The sequence below is a fragment of the Capra hircus genome, chromosome 1 (genome assembly GCF_001704415.2).
Source record: "Capra hircus breed San Clemente chromosome 1, ASM170441v1, whole genome shotgun sequence".
Lineage (NCBI taxonomy): Eukaryota > Metazoa > Chordata > Mammalia > Artiodactyla > Bovidae > Capra > Capra hircus.
Window position 1 is genome coordinate 147,636,803 of NC_030808.1, and position 25,610 is coordinate 147,662,412.

The following is a 25,610-nucleotide window of genomic DNA, read 5'->3' on the forward strand; positions in this document are numbered from 1 at the left end:
ACAGTAAGGAATTTTAAAACACACCATTTCTCCATTCTAAACAATATAGAAGACTCCAGCGGAAATATTGGACACTAAAAACATCAGAAAAATGTCTGAATTCAAGATTCTAGAATAAATCAATTCTAAAAATAAATCAAATAAGATATGAGAGGATAAAAATAAATAAAAGGTTTCATAGACCAAAAAAGGAAATTATAATAATAACCAAATCAAACTTCTAAAAATTAAATGCCTGATAGAATAAGATATAAAAATTAAAGCTCAATGAATGAATTAATCAACAAATTTGACAATGCTGAAGAAAGAATTAGTGAACTGGAAGTCAATGTGGAGGAAATTACACAGAATGAATCACAGAAAGATAAAGGCATGGAAATGGACAAGTTAAGAGGTTTGGTAGATAAAATGAGAACAGCTAGCATGAATCTTATAGGAATTCAAGGAGGGAATGGAATAAGAAAGAAGATATATGTGAAGAGGAATGGTGAAGAATTTTTCAGAATTGATGAGTTGTTAGAGTAAGTGATTCCAAGTCAAAGGCAAAGGATATCTATATCTAGACTAAACAGAGTAAAATTAGAGAATATCAAGTACAAAGAGAATATTTTTAAACAAAAAACAACAGAAACAAATGCCTACAAACTAACAGCAGTTTGTGAAGGACTCTAATCAGGATGGAGAATGCAATACTGTGCATCATAAACTAACGTGACATTGTACATCAACTATATTTCAATTGTTTTAAAAAGAAGAGAATGGAATGATGTCTTCAAATAACAGAGCTATTTTCAGACAAAAATATTGAGTTTTTACACCTAGATCTTCACTGAAAGAGCTATTAAAACACGTTCTGCATGAAGAAGGAAATTGAACCCAGATGGATGTGGTGAGATGAAAAAAGTGGCAAACAAAGATATATCCAAACATACAAATATTTCTAATAAACATGGGCTACTGATATAATAACAATAGCAACTAATTTTTATCTATATATAAACAAGAAAAAATAAAATATTACATAAAAGTAACACAGGCTGCTGAGGGTTATTGCAGCTAAAACTTTCTAAGGTCCTTATTTTGGGGAGATAAGGGGAGAGATGCAGATAAAATTTAGGCTTTGTTAAATTTACTTGTTAAAATTATAAATGTGACCACTAAAAATGAAAATAAAACACACATTTTCCTAAGCAGGAAATGGAGCAAATGGGTGAAGGAAGGATGTCAGGAAATTCTTTTAAACTCAGTCCAGTCCAAAAAAAAAGTAGACAAAATAAATATTTATTTTTAAAGAAATAAGAATTATAGTAAATACCACAAGTTCCAACAACTATCAATATGGAAAGAAAAAAAAAAACAGACCCTATCTTACACTATGTAGAGAAATATGTCTCTTATAAATTAAAGTCTTAACTATAAGAATTCAGTTCAGTTCAGTCGCTCAGTTGCGTCCAACTCTTTGCGACCCCATGAATCGCAGCACACCAGGCCTCCCTGTCCATCACCATCTCCCGGAGTTCACTCAGACTCACGTCCATCGAGTCCGTGATGCCATCCAGCCATCTCATCCTGGGTCATCCCCTTCTCCTCCTGCCCCCAATCCCTCCCAGCATCAGAGTCTTTTCCAATGAGTCAATTCTTCGCATGAGGTGGCCAAAGTACTGGAGCTTCAGCTTTAGCATCATTCCTTCCAAAGGAATCCCAGGGCTGATCTTCTTCAGAATGGACTGGTTGGATCTCCTTGCAGTCCAAGGGACTCTCAAGAGTCTTCTCCAACACCGCAGTTCAAAAGCATCAATTCTTCAGCGCTCAGCCTTCTTCACAGTCCAACTCTCACATCCATACATGACTACAGGGAAAAACCATAGCCTTGACTAGACAGACCTTAGTCGGCAAAGTCATGTCTCTGCTTTTGAACATACTATCTAGGTTGGTCATAACTTTTCTTTAGAATATATATATATATATATATATATATATATATATATATATATATAATTCTTATATTTAATACATGGGTCAAATAATGATGTCCTAGAAAAGAAGCAAAAAATTGCAAACCAAAAGGGAAAATATTTAGAAAATTGACTCTACTATATTTAAAACTATGTCAAAAGATACTATTAAAAACGTGAAAAAGCAAGCAAAGGCTTGGTAGAATTGTTGTTGTTTTCTGTGGGTGAGAAAGTTTTCCAAAGATAGCAGCCATGATATATCCCATCTCAAATATCTTCTTTACAGTGGCACTGACTCTTATCACATAGCTTGGCAGAGCTTGTGACCCCTCCCTTTGAACCCTGGTGACACTCTGTGTTTGCCTTCACCAGTAGAGTAGACTGGATATAAGGCTATTGTTCTTTGAACCTGCCACTGTGTGGTATTTTAAGAGATACCAAGGTCTGGGTGATTTAAAATGTCATGCTTACGGACATACTATCCAGAATCAAAAAGGAAAAGACAACCCAACAGGAAAACTGGCAAAGGTTATGAATGAGCAATGCATGGAAGAGGAAACCTGGGTACACAATAAATACACAAAAATATGTTCACTTTCATTTATATATGCCAGAAATCAGGTGTATACAAATGAAAACAACAATGAAAGAATATTTTACACTCATCCTTTTGTCAAATGTTTAAAGAGCCTTTCATACTAGATGTTGAGAGAAATAACCTGTAATAATGGCTAAGAGGGCAGGCTCAGGAGCCAGACTACTAGACCTTTAATTCCAACTCTATTCATAAGTCACATGGCCTTGGACAAATAATCTAAACTCTGTGTGCCTCAATCTCCTCACTGCAAAACGAGATTTTTTTTTTTACCTAGGATTATGAAAATTGAGTGAGTTAGCACATGTAACATGCTTAGAATCGTGCCCACCAGAGCAAGCAGTGAGTATTTATGATTACAGCAATGATGGCAACAACTGGAAACCCAGATGTCGTGGGCAGTTCTATTACACTGTTGTAACCAAGATTTAGAGAACCCTTTGTCAGTTCTCTTGTTAACTTGCAGATGTAGATACTATTCAACTGATCTGCTCCACTTCTAGGTACATAACATGGAAAAGTGCCAGTATATAAGCACTGGAAGACATCTGGCTTAGATGTTGGACTGATGTTTATTTTTCCTCTGTTTTCTGAATCACTCTGAGAACTCCCAAATGGAGTCCAGTTTTCACTTTATTAATGTGTTTATTAATTTAATGATTTACAAATGCCTATTTAAGCCAGGCTTCAGCAATTTGAGAACTGTGAACTTCCAGATGTTCAAGATGGTTTTAGAAAAGGCATAGGAACCAGAGATCAAATTGCCAACATCCGCTGGATCATCAAAAAAGCAAGAGAGTTCCAGAAAAACATCTGCTTCTGCTTTATTGACTATGCCAAAGCCTTTGACTGTGTAGATCACAATAAACTGTGGAAAATTCTGAAAGAGATGGGAATACCAGACCACCTGACCTGCCTCTTGAGAAATCCGTATGCAGGTCAGGAAGCAACAGTTAGAACTGGACATGGAACAACAGACTGATTCCAAATAGGAAAAGGAGTATGTCAAGGCTGTATATTGTCACCCTACTTATTTAACTTCTATGCAGAGTACATCATGAGAAATGCTGGGCTGGAAGAAGCACAAGCTACAATCAATACTGCTGGGAGAAATACCAGTAACGTCAGATATGCAGATGACACCACTCTTGTGGCAGAAAGTGAAGAGGAACTAAAAAGCGTCTTGATGAAAGTGAAAGAGGAAAGTGAAAAAGTTGGCTTAAAGCTCAACATTCAGAAAACGAAGATTAAGACATCTGGTCCCATCACTTCATGGGAAATAGATGGGGAAACAGTGGAAACAGTGTCAGACTTTATTTTGGGGGGCGCCAAAATCACTGCAGGTTGTGACTGCAGCCATGAAATTAAAAGACACTTACTCCTTGGAAGAAAAGTTATGACCAACCTAGATAGCATATTCAAAAGCAGAGACATTACTTTGCCAACAAAGGTCCATCTAGTCAAGGCTATGGTTTCTCCAGTGATCGTCTATGGACATGAGTGTTGGACTGTGAAGAAAGCTGAGTGCCGAAGAATTGATCCTTTTGAACTGTGGTGTTGGAGAAGACTCTTGAGAGTCCCTTGGACTGCAAGCAGATCCAACCAGTCCATTCTGAAGGAGATCAGCCCTGGGATTTCTTTGGAAGGAACGATGCTGAAGCTGAAACTCCAGTATGTTGGCCACCTCATGAGAAGAGTTGACTCATTGGAAAAGACTCTGATGCTGGGAGGGATTGGGGGCAGGAGGAGAAGGGGACAACAGAGGATGAGATGGCTGGATGGCATCATGGACTCAATGGACGTGAGTTTGAGTGAACTCCAGGAGTTGGTGATGGACAGGGAAGGCTGGCATCCTGCGATTCGTGGGGTCGCAAAGAGTCAGACACGACTGAGTGACTGAACTGAAAAGAACTGAACTGAACTGAGGAGGTAAAAGACAGATAAACCACCATGGGCTGGCTGTTGGAATGTCCAACTTTAAACCTATCCTCTACTCCAAGGGGCATAGGGTGACAGCCGGGACAGGGTCATGGCTTCCAATTTAGTTGCGATTCTATCAGTAACTGGCAGTACAGTCACTTAGCACCTCTGAATCTTCTGTTTCCTTTCAGAAAGACAAAGAAAGAAGGAAAGGAAGAGAGAAAGAACAAGAGAGAAATAAAGAACAGAAATTGGAAAAAAAAATCAAACAAGCTATCATTGCATTGGGGCAGAGCAGAAGAGAACTGGACTTACACCCTTGAATTGGGTGTCCTTGGACAGAAAGCAAAATCTTAATGAACCAGTGTCTGTAAATTGGGAGTAGTTCTATCTCTTTTCATAGATGTTGAGAGACTCAAATTTCACAATTTTTGTTAAAACACATACAGACTCTAAGCTCAGTGACAAGATTAGTCATTCTACTTCTGAAAGAATCCTTGGATCTCTGTGAGCCAGTAATTCTATAGAGTGTAGCTTGGATACCAGAAATATCAACAAGAAAACCAACAAAACTGGAGATGATTTAATATGACCCTAGAACTCCCATTATAAAATTTACATAGCCAATGTTTCATTGTTCACATAATAAATCCTGGTATTAGTCATTGGTCTTTGAAGACAAGCTATTAAAGCAATAGAATTCTTAATTAATTTAGTGCAGAGTTTATCAGTTTTGTGTACACAACTTACTCAGAGCCCACTATATCACTCGAGTGTGGGGTTGGATAAAGTCAGCTCCCATGGAATAAACCTTATCTGGTGCTCTGCAGTTTCCAGAAGCAATTCTTCCTAAGTTAGAGATTTGTTATCTGCTGGCTCCTTCCTAATGCGTTTCCTGGAATGGGTTGTGAGTAGTTGAGTCAAAAGCTTCTGTAGAATTAGCTCAGTTCAGATAGAAGAGGATCACTCTGGTACCAGAAGATTCACAAGTATCTCTGAGCATAAGTCAAAATTAAACCTCAAATGTTCAGAAAGAGACAGTAAATTTTACCATTTTAAGCTATCTCTATGTTTAAAAATTATTGAGCCAATGGCATTAACAAAATACACAAAACTTTTACACATCCTCATCACATACCATTTTACAGAGCAAAGTGACATTTTATTATACTTTATTATTTTGAAGGAATTGAGGTAAGGAAGACCCTCAATCTGTTGTAAACACAATTTGCTGAATTACGTGAAATGTGTTCTGTCCTTTATTCCTTTCTCCTCTGCCTTTTTAACCCTCTGCAGCAAAAAATTCTTTCTAGAAAAGTCATACTAGGATGCTTAGGGAAAGAGTGTTTCTCATGGCTGGTTTTGCCAAGAATAAACTAAAGGCAGCGTATGATTCATTCATTCTGACAACTGCCCCTCAATACCACCCACCAGCCCCATCCACCCTCTCCCTGGCCACCATGCTCCTCAGATGACCTCCGCTCCCTCTTTACCAAAAACTGGAGGACAGTAAGGGCAATTCCCTCCTTTTCAAGGGCTCGTCCCTCCACCTTTAACTGATCTTAATCACCCTTCCTTCCCTTCTCTTCCTCCAGCAGACATATCGTTTTAGCAGATGACCCTTTCATCGGGACCCTTGATTCTACCTCTCCCATCTCCTCTGGGCCTTTACCAGCAATTACTGTCTCTTACCCTGTGTCTTCAGTCTGTGCCTGATGCTACTACTGGTTCCTTGGCTTCAGCTTCCCAGCACAATTGTGGAGTTGGTGATGGACAGGCAACCCTGGCATGCTGCAGTCCATGGGGTCGCAAAGAGTTGGACACAACTGAGTGACTGAATTGAACTGAACTGAAATATTAAAAAATGTGGAGTACCCTATGTATATATTTTAGATGTGTTATGTGTATATGTTTGTATTTGTGTGTGTGTATAGATTTATACCCTCAACTTATCTTCTTCTCTTATTGCTTACACATTTTTCAACAAGGTCCAAGTCCTTTCCAAAGTGGACCTCCCTTTCCTAGCATTCTATCAAGGGGATTTTCTAAAGAACCATCTGAAGCTTGACTCTTGCCAAGTCCCAAGGCCCATTTTCAGTCATCATTTGCCTGGGACCCAATTCCTCTGGGATATTTTCTAACTCATGTTGCAAAGCCATTGTCTTCCCATTATTCATTAACTCCTGCTCTTGAAAAGTTCTTCCTTTGGTCTCCAAAGCCCAGGACACTCTGCCCTGTGCTCTTATTGAAGCAGGAGGGGAAGCGTAGGGCACAACCTTTAAAAGAATGACGTAACCCAAGGATATGACGTGAGCTGATTAGAACCAAATGGGTCCAAGATTGAGGATGAGTCAACTTCCACTAAACCTTGAGCCTCAGTACATGCTCACTGTAACACATCAGCAAACTAGATGACATGCCAACCAGCATCATGACAGTCCCAAGGTCAACCATAAAGATCAAAAAGTGAGCAGTGACCCAATTCCTAGAAATCTCCACCCCTTCCCCAAAATAGATGGAATAACTCCTCCCACTCATGAACCTGTGACGTTACCCACCCTTACAAAAAACATCAACTCCCTACACTGGTGCATCCCTCTCCTTCTGAGATGGCCCACACTCTGTAGAGCGTCTTTCTCTCTAAATAAATCCACTTCTTATCTATCCCTTTGTCTCTCACTGAATTCTTTCTGCCACGAGACATCAAGAACCTGAGCTTTGTTAAGTCCTGAGACCAGGTGTGTGATCTAATGTTCATGTCCCAACCTGAGTTACATGGTTTCACTATCTGTCTGATCACTGCTCTTCACTTTCTTTGGCTCATTTATCTTCTTGTTCTCATTTTCAAAGTGTTCAAGGGCCTCATATGGCTTCCTCTCTTCTCTTTTTCCCTCAGATGTGATACACAAGTTTTTGACTTCAGCTAGGGCTTCCCATGGAGAAGGAAATGGCAACCCACTCTAGTATTCTTGCCCGGCAAATCCCATGCACAGAGGAGCCTGGTGGGCTACAGTCCACGGGGTCACAAAGAGTCGGTGGCTCAGAGGTAAAAGAATCTGCCTGCCAATGCAGGAGATGCGGGTTTGATCCCTGGGTGAGGAAAAACACCTAGAGAAGATAATGGCACTCACTAAAGTATTCTTTCCCAGGAAATTCAATGGGCAGAGGAGCCTGGTGGGCTATATAGTCCACAGGGTTGCAAAAGAGCCAGACATGACTTATCAACCAAACAACAATATTGCCTCCCTACGTGTAGGTCTCACATTTACTTCTAGAGTCTTGAACTCTCCCTCAAGGTCAAGGGCAGATCTCCAGCGTTCACTAGCACTTCAGGCTCTATCAATTCCAAGCTTCATTTTATCCCCTCCATTACCAGCTTCTGTTTCTAATGTCCATCCTACTTTTGATAATGGCACCCTGGCCTCCACTTGACCCAAGGCCAAAACCTGGAGAAACCTCTTATTCCTCATTTTCAGTCTTCTGTGTAATTAAATACAAGGCCGGTGCACTGGGATGACCATGAAGGTTGGGATGGGGAGGGCGGTGGGAGGGGGATTCAGGATGGGGGACACATGTACACCCATGGCTGATTCATGTCAATGTATGGCAAAAACCACTACAATATTGCAAAGTAATTAGCCTTCAATTAAAATAAATTAATTAATTTAAAAAAATTTTTAAGAAGAACTGTGTCACTATTTGCTGGATGGTCAGATTACACTCTAGGCTGGAATATAACAGGAATGCCATTCAAGAAAAAAAAAAAAAGAAAGAAAGAAAGAAAGAATACAATATGTTAGATTTTCTGCTTTCTTAAAATTATCAGAGCAACGTAAATTAATGTAAACTTAACAAAAACAACCTATTCTGACAGAATGTTTGTGTCTGATGATTATAGAGATGTACGTGAAAAGAAAAAAATATATATCAAATCTTGACTTACCAAACATTGTGCATCCTCTTTTTGACACTTTTGACATTTACTTGTTTCCATCTCTAGTTGTTTTCTTTTTTTTTTTCTCATTAAATCACATTTCAAATAACTCTCAAACTAATCTTTGGTATACATACTAATCTTTGGCATATGAATCATATCTCTTTACTAAAACTGTCCAACAACACTCTCATTGTTTATAGGACCAAATCAAATCTCCTGAATCCTGCAAAGACCTCCATAATTTACCTTCCAACTATATCTTTCCATCTATTATCCATCACTTGCTTCATGACCATCAAGATCTTTTTTTATGGACCACTTTGCTTTCCCCCCATTCCTATGATTTTATTTTATTTTTTAATGTTTATTTTATTTTTTCTTTTTTAAATTTTACTTTACAATACTGTATTGGTTTTGCCATACATTGACATGAATCCGCCACAGGTGTACACGTGTTCCCAATCCTGAACCCCCCTCTCACCTCCCTCCCCATACCTTCTCTCTGGGTCATCCCAGTGCACCAGCCCCAAGCATCCTGTATCCTGCATTGAACCTAGACTGGCGATTCATTTCTTATATGATATTATAGATGTTTTAATGCCATTCTCCCTAGTCATCCCACCCTCTCCCTCTCCCACAGAGTCCAAATGACTGTTCTATACATCTGTGTCTCTTTTGCTGTCTTGCATACAAGGTTATCGTTATCATCTTTCTAAATTCCTTATATATGTCTTCGTATACTGTATTGGTGTTTTTCTTTCTGGCTTACTTCACTTTGTATCATAGGCTCCAGTTTCATCCATCTCATTAGAACTGATTCAAATGTATTCTTTTTAATGGCTGAGTAATACTCCATTGTGTATATGTACCACAGCTTTTTTATCCATTCATCTGCTGATGGACATCTAGGTTGAAGAATTTTCACTCTGTCTCCACATGGATAATCCTCTGTGTCTTTAAAGTTCAGCTCAAATAATCCCTTTTCTTTTCCAACCTTCTGGTATATTCTTCCCTTCTGGTCCCTTTCCTTTGCAGTCCACATTACTTTACTGCTGCAATTATTACATAACTTAGTCCAGCTATATTTCATATTATATTCACAACTATATCTCTTTTCTTCCCCTCCCGGGTGGGAGAGTGTTTTTTATTTACCTTTATAGGCACCCTCACAGTGCTCCAACACAGTGCCCTGAACTTAGCAGGTGCTCAATAAATTAAACGTCAATGCACCATATGTCCATGTATGCAGTGTCTAAGAGTCAGGCTTCGGACTCAAAGCCAAAGTCATGGGATGCTGGTCAAATTAACTTCAGCTCTCTAAGCTTCATCCTACACATTGGGGGCAGGGGGGAAATAACAGCTGTACTACCTCAGAGGACAGAATGAGAACCAAGTAGGGAAAAATGTATTTTAAATCCTTAACATAGTGCTTGGCACTTTTAACATTGTTCTATTAATGTTCATCATGAGAGTATAGAAATAGGTACTCCACTTGTTTATGTGAGTGAAATAGTACCATTTTCTCTGGGCAACTAAGCAATAGATATTAACAGCTTGAAAGAACGTGCATAACATTTGACAGTTTCATTTCTGGAAATTTATCTTCAAGAAATCATTTGATGTTCAGTGCAAGGATTATCATGGGATAGAAATGTATATAATGCCTAATGAAGGGAAATAATTTCCAACAGAAAGACGCTGGTGGAGCAAATGATGATACGTGTCCATAAGAGGAGACATAAGGCAGCTGTTATACTTGCTTCAGGAGAAAATATTCACAGTTTACTGTAAAATACAAAACACAGGGACAAAAAAGCATTTGCATAGTAAACTCCTCTTCTGGAAGAACATACACATGTGACTAGAATTTGTACATGTGTGAACATATGTGAATATAGAAGGAAGTAAGGCTTCACTGGTGGTCCAGTGGTTAAGAATTTGGCTTGCAGTGCAAGGGACACTGTTTCTATCCTTGGTCCAGGAAGATCCCACGTGCCTCAGAGTGACTAAGTCCACGTGCCACGACTGCTGATCCAGTGCTCTAGAGCCCAGAGCCACAGCTTCTGAGCCCACGTCCTGCAAGGACTGAAGCCTGCGCACCCTGTGGCCCATACTCCACAGTAAGAGGAGCCTCTGCAATGAGAAGCCTACTCACTGCAGCCTAAAGTGGCCTTTGCTCACCACAGCTAGAGAAGGCCCGTGAGCGGCAACAGAGATCCACTACAATCAAATCACAGATAAATACATGTTTTAAAAAAAGTATTTTTAAGATGGAAACAAAAGCATTGATGAGCCATTATCTGGCTTCAAGTGATATTACTTTTTTCCTAATTTTTAAAAAATCTTCTGTTTAATACTTTGGACATACATATTTTTGGGATTCAGAAATAAGTATTATTGCCTCCTCATATCTCTATCATGTTCCCTTGTCTTTTCGAGCACTGTCTAAAAATAAATGTAAAGCACTCTTTTGAAAAGAACAGCTCATCTTTCTGGCAAAAAAAAAAAAAAAAAAGAGTAACTTCTTCTTTCTTCAAGGTTAATTGTTCGTCATTTGAATTGAGGGCAAAAAAATATTTAGGGTGGCTAACCCAATCCAAGGGATGTTCAGAAAAAAGTCATGTGAAGAAGCACTTCAGCCCACTTTGAAAGCTCCAGTTTAAAGTTAGGAGGTTTTGTGTCCAGACCGGAATTTTGGAGTTTGGTGAAGGAGAGGGTTACTGGTTGTGCTGGGTGGATCTACCAAAGATGTAACAGTGCTTTTTTGTTTTCCCATTTGTAGAGGCAACCTTTAATGTCTTTCCTGTTAACAGCCATTAAAAAAATTATTTTATATTGTAGTATACCCTAACATTACTGTGATAGTTTCAGGTGGACAGCAATGCTTTTGATAGAAAACACCCCAAGCATCATGATGGTGGACTTAAACACACAAGAAGCATTTGAAGCATTTGTCCAAAAAAGGAGAACTCTGAGCTTCCATTGACTTTACAAAGGCAGGGTAAGAGGGTAATGGGGATGCACAGGAAGCAAGGTGACACTTTTACAAAACATTTATTAATATCAGTTATCAGATCAAATTGATTATTAATACTTGAGTTTAAAAATATAAAGACCTGAAAGTAAGTCACTACTAGAATCACTAGCTATACATGTAGAAAATATACTAATTTTGAAATTTGAGATATTTTAAAATCCTGAAGTGAGAGGCAGTTTGTATCAAAGAATTGCAGTCCTCTTTGAAATGAAAATAAATTAACCGACAAGTGGACTGGGAATCACATTTTGTGATCTCTCCCTGACACTGAACAAAAGACATGTGCTCCTCTTCTTTCAAAATATCTTCAGGAAAAAAAAAAGAAAAGCTTCATCTAAAGCAACAAGTTGAGTAAGTAGCTATAAAAATGCAAGCAAAACTATTAGACTGAATGCAATTCAAGGACCTGCACAGTAATGGATAATCACTGCATCCCGGATCCTGTTTCTAGCGATGGTTAATGCACGAAAACTCTGAGGGGGGGAAACCCAAACCATACCACTTGCAGTAATGTAATTCTGATGTGAGAACTGATATGCTTTTCTGACCTCAGTGATGAACGTGTGTCATTTGTCAAGCATTAGATTTAATTACCCTTATTTATTTACTGGTCCGGGCTTCCTGGCAGTGATAGCCCCTTCTCAACATACAGCCAAAGACCACAGATGACCAGCCATTGGAAAAAAGCAATGCAAAGCCCCAGCTGGAGATGCCTCCTACTGAATATCACCACTGGTGGCTGCTGCCCTGCTGCTGCCATGGTGATAAACGGCAGGGTAGCCCTTCCTTTCAAAATGCACGCCGCTGCTTGACTTCCTCTGTGAAAATCAGGAAGCAGGAAGTGGGCGGGCCGCAGTGGACAGGTGGCCACCTGTGGTCCTCATCTGTTAGCTGAGGGAGCAGGAGCCCCACTGTCCATGAGCCTCAAAGGAAAAGAGTAGGGAGCGCCAACATCATACTTCATGCAAGTGTTTCTTGTCCCTCTGAACATTAGAAAACAAGCAAGGGGCATGTAGACTGAACCCTTGATGGATCGACTTTTAAGTAATGTTTCCCCCCCTGAGGATGTGAAGTGCAGAGAAAGAGGGAAGGGTACTTGTGTTGGGGGCAGGGGCTGGGTGGTGAGCTTCCAGGAGCAGCTCAAAAAAAAAAAAAAGGTTGTTTGTCCCTGGGTATCTGAGTGACTTAGGGAAACAAGAAAAAAGGCTAAAGGGCAAACTGAACAGTCAACCCCAAACCAGACCTGTGTAGGGGAATTTCCCAAACGTGGGAGGAAGTCTTCAGGGACAGTTAATTAAAGAATCAAACCAGGATTCTCAATTGCTTTTCCACCTCCACTCTATCTTATTGTGTGTGTGTGTGTGTGTTTTTTTCCTTTCTTAAAAATAAAATACACATTTTAATTACACTAAAATTAGTAGAGAACATTTCTACTTCCAAAAGCTTAAATTATATTTTAGTTTTAATTATTTTACCTCCACACACAGTAAAATGACTTCTTGAGTTTCAAGTGACTTTTAAAAAAGGTGCTTATGGTTGAACTTGAGACTGACCTTTCATTTGGGGAAATGTCAATAATCTTTTTTTTTTTAATTGAACTTAACAGCTCCCCACACACACTCAAATGCATATTTCTAGAAAAAAATACATCAAAGAATGGTCATGAAGAACAATGATTATCAAGGATGAAGGTGGTAAACTGACCCTTTCTCAAGGCATGAAAATGCTGGACATTGCATGCTAGTCACTTCTCATTCAAAATTGCCCAGGGAATGTTCATGCAGCTTTTCTGGCTTCCTTGATAATGACAAGATCAGCTGTCCTGGTGCTTTCACTTCTTTCTATGAGACAAGAGAAGAAAACCAAATGGAAGAGATGCATGGAAGTCAAAGTACATCAGTGGAGTTTAGCTGATTGGCGAAGGATGTTTTTAGTTTCTTACATGATGTTGCATTGTTGATTAAGACAGGATATATATGCCTTATATCTGCTGCACTTTCGATAGCCTTGGTGTCCTAAGAGGACGTCGCATCCTGGGAAGGTGGGGAGACTGATTGTAGCAGCAGACAGCCCATCCCATTAGAGGCAACACTCTGTAGCAGTGGCCTTTGCAGCAGCTGGCGTCATTATGGGATGAAGCGGTTCCTAATTGTGCTATTGATTTTTCCCCTCTTTAATGGATTCTTCTCCCAACACACTCCGGGTTGAGCTGCTACCACATCCCACAGACCTGTTGGCCAGGGACGTGCATCAGGCTGTGCATTAGAGGCGAAAGGATGCTTTGCTTAGTAGGTTACTTAACAGTAACCCAGGTAGAGTAACCCGGAAGGAGGGATTCCAACAGCCTTGCAGTAAACTTGTGCTGACTTCAAATGTGGACACTGGGTGGGCACTTCACAAGTCATTTCATTTAATTCAGCCTTGGCAACACCCTTGTTCTTACTACTATAACCCTTTTTGTAGAGAAACAACTGAAGCTCAGAAAGGTGAAGAAATATGTCCAGGGTCACACAGCCAGTAAGACATAGAACCACGATTTCACCCCAGGAGAGTCCAGATCGTTTTATATCAGAACAGGGAACCCCAAAGCAGGTGTGCCAACTGAAGGACTAACTGGACTGCCTGCCCAAGAGCCCAGTGCTCGGTTTAATGCTCTGCAGTCTCTGTCTTGTAATGACTTGTTGCTTTGCAATGCTTTGTTGTTCAGTCACAAAGTCATGTCCGGCTCTTTGCAACTGCATGGACTGCAGCACATCAGGCTTCCCCGCCCTTCACCATCTCCTGGAGTTTGCTCAAACTCACATCCATTAAGTCAGTGATTCTGTCCAACCATCTCATCCTCTGTTTTTCCCTTCTCCTCCTGCCTTTTCAATCTTTCCCAGCATCAGGGTCTTTTTCAGTGAGTCAGCTCTTCGAATCAGGTGGCCAAAGTGTTGGAGCTTCAGCATCAGTCCTTCCAGTGAATATTCAAGGTTGATTTTCTTTAAGACTGACTGGTTTGATCTCCTTGCTGTCCAAGTGACTCTCAAGAGTCTTCTCCAGCATCACAGTTCAAAAGCATCAATTCTTCAGTGCCCAGCCTCCTTTATGATCCAACTCTCACATCCATACATGACTACTGTAAAAACCACAGCTTTGACTAAATGGACTTTATTTTTCACGTGGCCCCTATCATGGACTGAATGTACGTGTTCCCCTCAAATTCATACATTAAAGCCCTAACTGCAGGTATGTATGAGTAAAGAAGTAACTAAGATTAAATAAGGTCTTAAGACTGGGGCCTTGCTCCAATGGAATTCATGTCCTTATAAAAAGAAAGACTAGTGAGCTTTCTATCTCTGTCTATTTCTCTGTCTCTCTGTCTCTCTCTCTAGCTCTCTTTCTCTATCTCTCTGAAGTATGAGGACATAGTGAGAAGCCCCTGTCTGCAAACCATGAAGAGATCTCTCACCAGGAACTAAATCAGCCAACACCTTGAGCTTTGACTTTTAACCTCCAGAACTGTTAGAAATAAATTTCTGTTATTTAAGTCACCCAGGTTATAGTACTTGATTATAGCATCCCAAGATGATTACCAGAGCTCTTAAAAATTAGGTAGTTGATCCTACTAGGAAGTCGGGTGGAAACAGAGCTTGTCTGTGAGCCAGCCTTGGAGGGGGGTGTTCCCAGATGCGACTGTCCTTTGGTGTCTCCAGGAGGCCCGGGAGAGAGCGGGAAGGAACTCGGATAAAGGCAAGGGTTCAGAACCCTGAAAGTGTTGCCATAAGACATATGAAGACTCTGCTGAATGGAGCTGTGAACCTGAGGGTGGATTTTGATCCCAGTGTGTTATAACTGCTCCCGCTTCTCTCTGAAGTCCCTGGCTGGGAGCAGGCTGCCTTCTCACCTATGAGTCCCAATTCACGATGCCCTGGACCACAGAGCAGAGGCCAGTGTCAGCTTTCTGAACTCTCTCTGACCTGGGAGTTAACTTTTTTCCTTTTGTTCTCCTTCGCGTATTTTGAGATAAATTGCCAGCAAGAATATGAAATTCCATGGGTCTGATCCTTTCTCTCCTAACCCCCATGGCTCTTGGAAGAAGAATTAATTTAGAACTTGAGTTCATTCCAGGTTGGAAGCACCTTGTGAAGACAGGTGGCTGCTGTGGATGGAATCAGCCTGGGCAGGGTTCAGATCAAGACTCCCTCACTGTACGCTATGACTCTGACCTCTTTGTTTAACCTCCCTTTACTTCAATCTCCTTATCTGTGAAATGGAATTGATAATTGATTCTGACTGGCATGAAGAATAAATTGACTGATTCATTTATCTAGAAAAAAAAATGGTATAGATGATCTTATTGGCACAGCAGAGATAGAGACATGGACATAGAGATCAAACATGTGGGTACCAAGGGGGAAGGAGTGTGGGATGAACTGAGAGATTGGGATTGACATATATACACTATGGATGCTATCTATCAAAAGATAACTAATGAGAACTTGCTGTACAGCACAGGGGACTCTACCCAGCGCTCCCTGGTGACCGAAATGGGAAGGAAATCCAAAAAAGCGGGGATATATGTGTACATGTGGCTGGTTCATTTTGTTGTATGGTAGAAACTAACACAAAGTTATAAAGCTTAATTTTTTTTATAAAACTAATTTTAAAAAATTAATTTTAAATTAACTAATTTTAATAAACTACAGAAAATAAATAAAGTGCTTAAAACTGCCTGTAAAAACCATGGGGGCTCAACAGACATTGCTGTTGATATTACTGTCAGATCTTCTGTCTGGAAAGGAGCACTAGATGGAGACAGAAGGACCCTTTGAAAATGGGGTGGGGGGCAATAGCTGAGCAATTTTGTAGCTTTTAAATATAAAGCCTCCAGCATTTGCTTCCTCCATCTTAGTTTGGTTCTCCCAAAAGCAGAGCCTGAGATGAGTCTGTGGGTGCAGGTAGCTTACTTGGAGGTGATCTCAGGAGGCAAGAGTGAGGGAGTGGGAGAATGAGACAGGAAAGGAGGAAGTCTCAGCACTGATCCAGTCTGGATGTGGATACTGATGCAGGCTGCTGGGATTCCATCCCACTAGAGACCCTCTGAAGGACCTTTCAGAATCTTCATGACTAATCCCTCTGAAGAACAGGAGACTGAGACACTTTTCTCCTGACTCCCAACCCTCCAGTAAATGAAGTGACCCCCAGAGGGTATAACTCCCCTGTATTTGTGGGCAGCTCTGTGAGGTGTCACGACCCTTCTGGTTTAGGAGAAAGCCCTGAAGGAGCGCAGAGAGTGAAGGTTGCCCTAGAGGTGGGACTTGTCCCTGTGCCTGGGAGCTGTCCATCCCAGCTGCTGCTGAAATCAGAGGTGGACCAACAGTCTGTGCTCCTGACAGGGCACCAGCAGCTTTGGTCCATACTCTGACCTATTGATATACCAGGTTAATCCTGTCAGCATAACAGTTTTCAGCATGATTACTTTCCTCGAAAGCCTACAGTCTCTCTGTGCTATCTCCTCAGTTCAGTTCAGTCGCTCAGTCATGTTCAACTCTTTGCAACCCCATGAATTGCTGCACACCAGGCCTCCTTGTCCATCACCAACTCTGAGTCCACCCAAACCCATGTCCATTGTGTCGGTCATGCCATCCAACCATCTCATCCTCTGTCACCCCCTTCTCCTCCTGCCCTCAATCTTTTCCAGCATCAGGGTCTTTTCAAATGAGTCAGCTCTCCGCATCAGGTGGCCAAAGAATTGGAGTTTCAGCTTCAACATCAGTCCTTTCAATGAACACTCAGGACTGATCTCCTTTAGGATGGACTGGTTTGATCTCCTTGCAGTCCAAGGGACTCTCCAGTGTCTTCTTCAACACCGCAGTTCAAAAGTACCAATTCTTCGGCGCTCAGCTTTCTTTATAGTCCAACTCTCACATCCATACATGACCACTGGAAAAACCATAGCCTTGACTAGACAGACCTTTGCTGGCAAACTAATGTCTCTGCTTTTTAATATGCTGTCTAGGTTGGTCATAATTTTCCTTCCAAGGAGTAAGTATCTTTTAATTTCATGGCTGCAGTCACCATCTGCAGTGATTTTAGACTCCCCCCAAATAAAGTTTTTTAAAAACTTTATTAAACACTGTTTCCACTGTTTCCCCATCTATTTGCCATGAAGTGATGGGAGCAGATGCCATGATCTTAGTTTTCTGAATGTTGAGCTTAAGCCAACTTTTTCGCTCTCCTCTTTCGCTTTCATCAACAGGCCCTTTAGTTCTTCTTCACTTTGTGCCATAAAGGTGTTGTCATCATCTGCATATCTGAGATTATTGATATTTCTCCCGGCAATCTTGATTCCAGCTTGTGCTTCCTCCAGCCCAGCATTTGTCATGATATACTCTGCATATAAGTTAAATAAGCAGGGTGACAATATAGAGCCTTGTCATAATCCTTTTCTTATTTGGACCCAGTCTGTTGTTCCATGTCCAGTTCTAACTGTTGCTTCCTGACCTGCATACAGGTTTCTCAAGAGACAGGTCAGGTGGTCTGGTATTTCCATCTCTTTCAGAATTTTCCACAGTTAATTGTGATCCACACAGTCAAAGGCTTTGGCATAGTTAATAAAGCAGAAATAGATGTTTTTTTGGAAATTTCTTGCTTTTTTGATGATCCAGGGGATGTTAATTTGATCTCTGGTTCCTCTGCCTTTTCTGAAACCAACTTGAACATCTAGAAGTTCATGATTCACGTATTGCTGAAGCCTGGCTTGGAGATTTTTGAGCATTACTTTACTAGCGTGTGAGATGAGTGCAATTGTGCGGTAGTTTGAGCACTGTCTCCTACTAAAGCCCTAATTCCTTAACCAAAATATCATTCCAGATGTATTTTTACCCAAATGACCTAAGCTATCTTGTTTACACACATGAACTCTGTACTCTAAACGGGACTGTCTCACTCCCCCAAGATCACTTTCTTTATGCCTTCATCCCATTCATCTTACCTGAAAGAAACTCCTGAATCTCACCTGTCCTTCTAGGACTGGCTTAAACCCCACTTAGGTGCAAAGCCTTCACCCAACACTGCTATATGAATCTCTCTGCTCCCTGGGAACTTAAACATATTTCATCATATGTGTATTATTATCTGCTCACCAACAAAATGTATATCCTCTCTCAAGAGAATGAATGTATTACTTGCTGCATTTTATCTCCTACAATAGCTATGATTGTGCATAGGTATATATTATATTACATTAAGCATTGTTGAAATGAGTATTTAAGTAACAGAAGGATGCATTCCCCAGTATTTATGATTCTCTGGTTAATTTCTGGCTCGATTTTTGACGGTGAAGGTTTGGGGTGTACAAAATGGGTTATTATAAAGATATGAAAGTGATCTCAGAGAGAGAGAGAGGAACAAAAAATATGGCTGGTCCATAAACTGGGAAACTCTAAGAAAAAAAGTCTCTCACTTCTCAGCAGCCTCACAGTCTTCCTTTTTTCTCTGTTTCTTACTGTATCTAGTCTCTATTTCTCTCTGCCCTCATTTTTTCTTCACTGGAATGTAACAACCAGTCCTGAGTCTGTTAGGAGGGATACAGTTGGCTAGAGTCTCTGAATTTCTGGTCAAAGTTTTGAGCAAGAAGCTTATTGATCACTGGCCAGTAAGCTAACTGATTGGCATTTGGGTCAGGTGTCCACTTCTATTCCAGTCATCTATGGCAAACATGGTAACATAAGAGAACCAAGTCTGCCCCTTCAACAGGGATTAAGGATAGAAGTCCTTAGAAGACAGTTCTTTAAGCAGAGCAGACAGTCCAAAACATGTCACAAGGTACAAATAAAAATGAATTTTTCAGCATATGCATGTGAACTGAATAATGCTCACAAAATACCTACCAAAGATACAATAAGGATTTGCCAGATTCTGGTCCTAGGAGACCAGAATGTACAGGAACATTTGTATCCATAACAGGATCATCTTGTCTGCCCTTTGGTAACTGCAAAATGCCCTTCATACACCATCTGCCATCTAAGGCCAACTCTTCCATCAAAAACTGAGACCAACTGGAAATTTCTTTTTTCCCCAAGGCAGAAATATTGCATCCTGCAGCAATATATCTCTGTTCATCCACTCATCCACTCATTTCTTTCATTTCCCTAATTATTTCTTGAGTCCCTTATTTGTGCCAAGCCTTGTTCTATATTAAGGATACAGTGGTGAACAAAACAAAAGCCCTGCCCCCACGTAGTTTCTGTTCTGTCTGGGAAAGTCCATCAAGAAATGCTAATCACGTAGTGAAGTGAAATGCACTCAGTTGTGTCCAACGTCTTGTAACCCCATGGACTATACATTCCATGGAACTCTCCAGGCCAGAATACTGGAGTGCGTAGCCATTCCCTTCTCCAGGGGATCTTCCCAACCCAGGGATCAAACCCAGGTCTCCCGCCTTGCAGGCAGATTCTTTACCAGCTGAGCTACTGGGGAAGCCCAATCACATAGACATCTGGTCAACTAGGCAGAAAGTTATTAATACAAATAAAACAGGATAAGAAGCCTGAGATAAGAAGTGGCTATTTAGATAGGGTTGTCAAGAAAGGTTTTTCTGAAGAAATGATATCTGAGCAAAGGCTTACGGTGCAAGAGTGCGAGCCAGGCAAAGATCCAGCTGAACATGTTCCAGGCAGAGAAAACAGTGAGAACAAAAGCCCTAAGTTGTCATGCTTTGCATCTTAAATGTACAGAAAGTCAGTGATGAAGAGAAGCAATGCCTGTGAATTAGACTGTAGAAGTATTAAACTGTAGAGCCCCATTCCATCTTCCACTTCAGTATCTGGTGCATATCATAATTAGCGCCAGCTTCATGATGTGACCTGTGAAGTCACATCAGTTCAGTTCAGTTCAGTCACTCAGTCATGTCAGACTCTTTGCAACCCCATGAATCGCAGCACGCCAGGCCTCTCTGTCCATCACCAACTCCCAGAGTTCACTCAGACTCACGTCCATCGAGTCAGTGATGCCATCCAGCCATCTCATCCTCTGTCATCCCCTTCTCCTCCTGCCCTCAATCCCTCCCAGCTTCAAAGTCTTTTCCAATGAGTCAACTCTTCACATGAGGTGGCCAGAATACTGGAGTTTCAGCTTTAGCATCATTCCTTCCAAAGAAATCCCAGGGCTGATCTCCTTCAGAATGGACTGGTTGGATCTGCTTGCAGTCCAAGGGACTCTCAAGAGTCTTCTAGGGGTCCCCTATTCAGGATGCTTCCCCACTTGGCTTAATGCTATGTGGTCACTATATTGAAATACATACTTTTTGAACAAGAGGCCCAATATTTTCACTTTGCCCGGGGTCCTGCAAATTATGTAGGCATTTGCTAAGGTGTGAATTTTGATGTTCCCTCAAAACTCATCCATTGAAATCTTAATGACCAGTGTGATGTTATGAGGAGGTGGAGACTTTGGAGGTCTGCCACCTGGAAGAGATCAAGTCATCTGACCACACTGGTACCCTCATCTCAGAGTTTCAGCCTCCAGAACTATTAGAAATGTATTCCTACCCAGTCTGTGGTATTTTGTTACAGGAGAAACAATAGATACAGATATTAACCCTGACTGTAATTATTTGTAAATGAGTCAGACTCCTGTTTTGTTTTTTTTTAATTTTGAGCCCTTGAAAAAGGAAACTGTGTCTCATTTATGTTTACAAATTTTCATTTATAAACATTATTTTGATCACATAGAAAGTTGAGCACCATTCTCAGCCCAAAGGCGAAGCACTGGAAGAAACACAAATTTTTTCAAATGTTAACATTTAGATAAATAATATTTTCAAAGAGAAAGCTCACCTTCTACTCCATATGAGTGCTAAAGTGTTTGAAAAATGATCATAGAGCCTCCATTAATATTTTTATAAAACTTTAGAAATTTACAACAAAGCTCAGCCTTTAGAATAATGAGGAATAAGCAACAAGCCTAATCATGAATACAAATTGAATATTTTGGAAGTCACTTTTTAAATTCAAATATATTTTTCCTCAAAGTTTATCATCATTGCGATTGTGCCCACTTACAGTTCAGTTCAGTCGCTCAGTGGTGTCAGACCCTTTGAGGGCCCATGGACTACAGCACACCAGGCTTCCCTCTCCATCACCAACTCCTGGAGCTTGCTCAAACTCATGTCCATTGAGTCAGTGATGCCATCAAACCATCTCATCCTCTGTCATCCCCTTCTCTTCCTGCCTTCAATCTTTCCCAGCATTGGTATCTTTTCCAATGAGTCAGTTTTTCCCATCAAATGACCAAAGTATTGGAGCTTCAGCTTCAGCATCAGTCTTTCCAGTGAATACTCAGGACTTATTTCCTTTAGGATGGACTGGTTGGATCTCCTTGAAGTCCAAGGGATTCTCAAGAGTCTTCTCCAACACTGCAGTTCAAAAGCATCAATTTCTCTGGGCTCAGCTTTCTTTGTGGTCCAACTCTCACATCCATACATGACTACTGGAAAAACCACAGCTTTTACTATATGGACATTTGTTGGCAAAGAAATGTCTCTGCTTTTTAATATGCTGTCTAGGTTGGTCATAGCTTTTCTTCCAAGGAGGAAACATCTTTTAATTTCATGGCTGCAGTCACCATTCACAGTGATTTTGGAGCCCAAGAAAATAAAGTCTGTCATTGTTTCCATTGTTTCCCTATCTATTTTTGCCATGAAGTGATGAGACCAGATGCCATGATCTTAGTTTTCTGAATGTTGTGTTTTAAGCCAGCTTTTTCACTCTCCTCTTTCACTTTCATCAAGAGGCTCTTTAATTCTTCACTTTCGGCCATAAGGATGGTGTCATCTGCATATCTGAGGTTATTGATATTTCTCCCGGCAGTGTTGATTCCAGCTTGTGCTTCATCCAGCCCTGCATTTCGCATGATGTACTCTGCATGTAAGTTAAATAAACAGGGTGCCAATGTACAGCCTTGATGTACTCCTTTCCTAATTTGGAATCAGTTTGTTGTTCCATGTCCGGTTCTAACTGTTGCTTCCTGTTCTGCATACAGATTTCTCAGAAGACAGGTAAGGCGGCCTGGTATTCCCATCTCTTGAAGAATTTTCCACAGTTTGTTGTGATCCACACAGCCAAAAGCTTTAGCATAATCAATGAAGCAGAAGTAGATGTGGATGTTGGCAATTTGATCTCTGGTTGCTCTGCCTTTTCTAAATCCAGCTTGAACATCTGCAAGTTCTCAGTTCATGTACTGTTGAAGCCTATATAGTCCCCACTACAGAAATGTTAAATGCTCCCCTTTAGAATTAATTTCACAATAAATTCAAGTGTAGCTTGTCTCCACATGAGTCAGATGGACAGGATAGAAGCAGAGGGAAGAAGCATGCATGCCTGCATCCTCTTGTCAGCCCATTAGTGCCCATGATATTGATGCTTTCACCCCAGGCTTCCAATGTTTCCAGAAATAATACCCAAAAGATTCCACAGCTGCCCCCCAAATACATTGAATTCATTTGTCTCAAAGTGTAGATCAATACCAGTGAAAGGTGCTCCACTCAAACTTTCTAATTAAAAAAATATATACAGAAAAAGTCCCTCTTTCTATCTCTGTCTGTTTGTCTGCCTCTCTGTCTTTTTCTCTCTCTTTTTTCTCAGGTTATTTGACTTGGTCATGTTCAGCTAACCAGGATTACTGACTCCCCTTAACACCAAAGAGAAACAGCAGTGCATGAACTCAGGATGGAATTAGGTTCCCCCTTTTCTGTGACCGTACTGATCCCTCAGGAAATATTTCAACAGAATTCTTACCCCTAAGAGTCTCATGGCTTGGTGTTTTCTAGTCCTAATTTTTCTTACCAGTTTCTATTCTCTAGGAATAGAGAATATTTCCTTTAAAAGGAATAGAAATGTTTTAAACATAATAGGAAGCCTCCTCAAGCCCTAGTTTGCCTCCACCATTCCATCCAAAATAAAACCAGGAAATTGTAAACCTAGAGCAAGCCATAATGTTCCTTTTCTTTGATATAAACAATCTTACAATATATGTTTTCTGCTCAAATTCTATATGCACATATCCGACTTTCTACTGAGTCTGTCTTTACCAATTAGCTTTCAGTACCTGAGTCCAAACATTCAGTTCCAGTTCAGTCACTCAGTCGTGACCGAATCTTTGTAACCCCATGGACTGCAGCATGCCAGGCTTCCCTGTCCATCACCAACTCCCAGAGCTTGCTCAAACTCATGTCTATTGAGTTGGCGATGCCATCCAACCATCTCACCATCTGTTGTCCCCTTCTCCTCCTGCCTTTAATGTTTCAGAGCATCAGGGTCTTATCCAATGAGTTGGTTCTTCGCATCAGGTGGCCAAAGTGTTGGAGTTTCAGCTTCAGCATCAGTCCTTCCAATGAATATTCAGAGCTGATTTCCTTTAGGATGGACTGGTTGGATCTCCTTGCAGTCCAAGGGACTCTCAAGAGTCTTCTCCAACACCACAGTTCAAAAGCATCTGTTCTTCAGGGCTCAACTTTCTTTATAGTTCAACTCTCATATCCATACATGACTACTGGAAAAACCATAGCTTTGACTAGACGGACCTTTGTTGATAGAGTAATGTCTCTGCTTTTTAATATGCTTTTTAATAATCTTTTTAAAAAGCATATTTTAATATGCTTTATTGAATTGCATAAACAGCATCTATGTGTTCCTTTTCTTTGCTTTTCTCTCTCTCTTCTTCTTCATCCCTATCTTCCCCACAACATTCCACTGATGGTCAAGTGGTTGATTCCACCCACATACACCCATATCATTTTCATTCCCGCTGGCAGGGCATGTGCTTGTCTACTCAACTAATGAAGTAACATCCCAACAGCTAAGCAGCCTGTAGCTTTCTCAATCCCTCCATCCTATATTCTGTTGCCAGGGTTAGGATCTTAAGAAAGGAGAAGTCAAACTTTTCCATGGACTCTTCTTTGCTTCCCATATCTATTGCATACAAAGCAAAATCCCAGCTCATTGGCAAGTATTAAAATATCCCTAAATTCTCTCTTACCTCCCCTTCCATCCTTGCTTTACATCTTGTAATGGGTTGGATTGTGTCCCCCCAAAATTTCTATTCCACAGTACCTATAAATGTGACCTTATTTGAAACTAGTACGTTTACAGATGTAATCAAGTTAAGAGGAAGTCATACCTGAGGAGTATGAGCCCCAAACCTGATGACTGGTACTTTGGAAGAAAAAGAAGAGGAAGATTTGGATAACGGAGGCCTGGAGGAGACCAAGATAAAGGTCATGTGATGACAGGGGCAGAGGTTCAACTGATGCAGCTACAACCAAAGAAGAGGTGGAAAGAGCCCTCCCCCAGGGCTTCCAGAGGAAGCACAGCCCAGCTGACTTCTTGTATGCAAATTTCTAGCCTCCAAACCCAGAGAATTCCTATTGTTCTAAGCCACTCGGTCTGTAGTCATATGTTACAGCAGCTCCGAGGCCCTGATACATATCCACACAGCACAATCACTCCCCACCTCTGCCTGACAGTGCTGCTTGACCTTGGGAGTCTGGCCAAGAAACTCCCAGCAACGTGCCCCCTCCCTGGGCAGCCCACGAGTTTCTAGGGTGGGCCCTTTACCCTGTAATCTCCAAGAGTTCATTTTCCCATAGGCACTGCCAGTGAAATGCATCCTGGAAGCCCAGCCCTTCCCTGTCTCTGGTGGGGAACTTACACAGTCGCAGTGGGAACCTCTAAATTATGGCTAGTTCAGGACAGGACCTGAAGCCCAGCATGCAAGACTCACTAAGCAGTTTTCTTTCTGGGAGCATGATTTGGCTCTGGCTAGGCTGCCTGATGGCTTGGATGGTAAAGAATCTGCCTGCAGTGCAGGAGATCCCCTGGAGAAGGAAATGGCAACCCACTGCAGTATTCTTGCCCGGAGAATTTCATGGACAGAGGAGCCTGGTGGGCTACAGTCCATGGGAACACAAAGAGCTGGACACGACTGAGCAACTAACACTTTCACTTTGTTTTAGGCTGCCTATAGGGCCATGTATTTCTTCTATCCTGGCCATCTGAGACCACATGTCTCTCAGGAACTGTTAAGCACACAACAGGCCTGGTTTCATCTGGCCTCCCCTTGCCCTCATGAAGTAAGAACAGGCAAGTGTGGGCAAGAGGCTTGCTCCCCAGGAAGGAAACAGAC